The sequence below is a fragment of the Lactuca saligna genome, chromosome 7 (assembly GCF_052625555.1).
Source record: "Lactuca saligna cultivar CGN05327 chromosome 7, ASM5262555v1, whole genome shotgun sequence".
Classification (NCBI taxonomy): domain Eukaryota; kingdom Viridiplantae; phylum Streptophyta; class Magnoliopsida; order Asterales; family Asteraceae; genus Lactuca; species Lactuca saligna.
The window spans coordinates 154,611,893-154,616,060 of record NC_136423.1 but is presented as its reverse complement, the minus strand read 5'-3'; positions in this window follow the sequence as shown (position 1 = coordinate 154,616,060).

Here is a 4,168-nt window from a genome sequence, read left to right as displayed (position 1 = left end):
ATCTAGCAAGTATAGACTCATGAATGAACTGATTCATTGTATGATATCGCGTTCTAGTAATAGTTCTAGTATCTTCCTAAACTACCCCTATAGTAGTTTACTAGTAATCTAACTGGTACGTATGGACATGGATGTATACCCTTGCTACCCAAGGGCATTGGATGAACTGAATGGGCCTTTATAACTATATATGTACATACTGTATATAACTAATATTTAAACGATCTTTGGATGGATACCCGATATCCCACCAGACCACATCTCAACCGCGAAAAGGAAATAGGGTGGATAACCTTCGTAAGTCTTTTAAACATTTCTTATATATCTATACATATATGGGCATGCAATTGATAATACAAAAGCATAAAATAAGTTTTGGTAAAATCTTTAAGGAGTTTTAAACTACTAAGAAAGATGACTTGATGTCAGTTTGTAAAATGGTTTGAAAGCAGTATATAGGAACAGATATAAGTATAAGGAAAACCTTTGTAGATAATTATTATCTAAGAAAAGATCGACTTGATGTCAATCTATAAAGCGGTTTTGAAGGCATGGGTTTGATAAAACAGTTTAGTATAAAGAAAAATTTGTTTGAAACATAATTGAAAACGAGTTTGAAATGAAACATACAGAGTAAAATGTACAGTGTAATAAGGAGTTTTAAACACATAAAGTGTATATGAAAAACATCTGAAGTAAACTGTTTGGTAAAGCGGCTAATGAGTAGCGAATCATTTGAATGCTGCTTATTAATCACATGTGATTGATATAATAATTAGCATAGTTCTACTTGTATCCCCCCCCCCCCCATAAAACATTTATAAATAGTTAAAACATTGATTAAGGGGTATGAACTCACCTGTTGTGGGTGATACAGATGAACTGAAGAGGTAGGACTGTTAGGTGTCAAGCTAAGACTTTAGACACACACAATGGTCCTAATTACATATGAAGACGTATGTATATAAACAATTAGTGAATATAACACTAATTAAACATGTGTAAACATCCTAATAAGAGGAAAACACTTTTGGTCAAGTGCTAGGAGGCTAATAGGTTGCAACGAAGGAGTGCAGGACCTCTTAAGGGAGTTTATGGTCAAAAGACCATATGTGTTGGAGTTTACAACCCAGGGGAGTAAACTCCTAGCTGTAAACTCTCTATAGGGCCCCTAAATGAAGCTTAACATTATTACAACTCAATTGGTGAAGTGATTCTAGGCTTAAACAAGTGTTTGGGCTTCCTTTTAACTCCTTTGAGGAGTTCACGGCCCCGGGACCAAATCCCATGGATATTGCGGCCTTAATCTCCCTTGGGAGGGTGTTTGTGGTGTTTTCAAATCTCCAATTTAACTAGGAACTAAACTAGGCTAGTGTACAAGGCTTTAGAAGAGTTTATAGCACCATTTGGCACTATTGTTTGGAGTTCACGGCCCTGGAACTTCTTGGGCCATGAACACCTTACTCTTGGTGTTCTAATGGTGTTTGCTAGCCCTAAACTCATTAGGGTACATGTCTAAATTCAAGCCTAAGCCTTAGGAAGTGTTTGTGGCATCAAAACCCCCCTAACTTGAGTTTTCGACCCATGAACCATTTGGTCATGTGTTTGCGGCCGTGAACACCCATAGGTGTTGGTATTTTGATTGTTTTGCATCCTAGACACATCAAGGTAATGTGCTATGCTAGTCTCTTCGCTCAATGAAGGCATTTAGGGCACTTTGGCAACCTAAAATGGAGCTCACAGCCCAAGAACTTCCTTGGCCGTGAACTCACTTTCACCCTTGATTCTTAATTGTTTTGGTGGTCTAAGCATGTAATGGTAGCTTCTAGGTTCATTTCCAAGGCTTTGAGGGACATTAGGCACTCTTTTGGCCCTTAAAAAGGAGTTTACTCTCCAAGTGTTCTTGGGCGGTAAACTCCCGAATTTTGGGTTTTTGATTCGATTTTGATGTTATAAACTACAATCTAAGCTATATAATATAACTAGATAGAATTACACACGCTTTGGGATAAAAACCCAAAGATCCGTGTGAGAGAATTAAGCTTTTCTCTAGTTGGAAATGCAACTAATGAATGAATATGGTTCAGATTTCTATATATAGTCCTGAGATTTTTGGCAGAAAATATTTTATTCCCGGAATGAACTCTAATATCATAGAGTATTGGAATAACAGTGTTGCACAAAACCCTAGTGCATCCACTCTCCTGATATCTCCTTAAGTGCTAAACCTGAAATACTCAAACTAATACCCAAAGTCTGGAATTTCACTGTAACTGTTCTAACTTCTATTGGTTTCATATGGTTTGTTCAGAGTGGAAATTTCAGGTTGTCACAGTTACTACCTATAAAATGATAGTTTAATGGGTGTCCACTCTGACCCACCACTTCCTTGACTGGTGGAGGGTCGTTAGCCGAACAGGTAGGACAAGGACTATAATTCTCCAGTCATTAAAAGTATAATGATAAATACTAAGTAACTAAACACTTATTAAATTCCCAATCTTAGTTACTTAGGAAAATGTGAATTTGGTGCTAACCCATGAAATTCACACTTTGTACCTTACCAAGTCGTTGGTGGAGCGTGTGTGGGTAACCGGCACACTAACTTGGACTAGTAAGGATAACAAAGGGTTACTTAATGTTTATCATATTTCGGTGGAGAGCGTGTGGGTAACCGGCACATCAATTAGGTGATAATATTAAGGGTACCATGTGAGTTTGCATTGTTATTCACACCTTATTTTGTGATCCTCGGCATCCCAGTCACAAAATTTGAGATGGCACACTCGAGATTGAAACATGCCATTGAAAAGTTTAATGAATCTCAAAAGATCCAGGAGTTTCAAATCCAATTAAAACCTAATAAATTATTTCATTTTTTCATGGTGGAAATTAGTGAATTGTTATTCGCCTACCTTCAAATATCTTATAGCTTCGATTACTGCATCCCTTTTCCAAGTTATAAAATATTGTTCTGGGTCCTAGCCTTAATATTTCATATTGGGTGTTATATTAAGGACTTAAAAATCAACTAACTTGAATATCTCCCATTGTAAATGTCTAGTTTAGACATCTATGATCTTCCCAAATCTCTTGGAATTTAACTTCTTCCACCCCTCCAATTATTCTCCCTAACCCACAAGTTCAAGGTCACTCAAGCCCTATTGGCAAGCAAGGTCTATGTGTGATCACATCTTGGAGATGAAGTCACATATTGACAAGCCGGGAGAGTTGGGTGTCAAAGTGTTGAGAAAGTTTTATGTTCAATCACTTTCTAAGTCACATAGTGATTTCTTTTGGGACTACTATGTGACAGACCATGACTTGACCCTTAATGATCTTACCTATTTGCTTGGGGCTGCTGAATCAGAAATGATTTGAGGACTAGTAAATCAAATTTGATTAGAAGATCAACTTCCCAAACCTTCTATTGCCAAAGGATGGGGCATTGGTTGTGAAGCTGCATAATTTACCTGAACAAACATAAGGTTGGTAAAGTCAAAGAGTTTGACTCTACTTCGGGTAAAGTGCACTATCCAACTATATTATGTTCCTATTTGAGATTCTTATACATGATGTGACCAGATCACATTTTGATGTTTTTGTAGAACTGAAGACATGAAGCTTAAAGGAAGTATATGCTGATTTTGATCGCGAAGATGGATTTCGATCGGATGGTTCGATGATCAGAATTGTGAGTTGTTGCTTAAGATTTATGATATATTGCTTAGGAATAGATAACAACAAATTTTTCATATGCATTTGCATTGTAAGGATAAGTTTTTCCGCAAGTTTTAAATAAAAGATAAGGTTTTATTTTATTTCAAATATCCTTATAGTGGCATTCGTGAAAATGGTTGCTTATATCATTCCATTGATAGCAATATTGGAAAATGGATTTGATTCTTTCGGTTGTGGTAGTGTCATAATTTACCAAATAAGGAAAGTTTCTCATCACCCAAGTTTCAATTGGACCGAAACTTGGAATCATACAAGTTGTATGATGAATGAGAATTTTCATCTTTGGGTAATTAAGACTAAATCATTGTTCACATGTATATGTGAGTCAAGTGAAGGATTAGAGGATGGGGTGCACTTGAGTGTGCACTGGTCAGGTCCACCACAAAGAATGATGAGACTATTCATAATGATTTGCTAAAACTTAGTA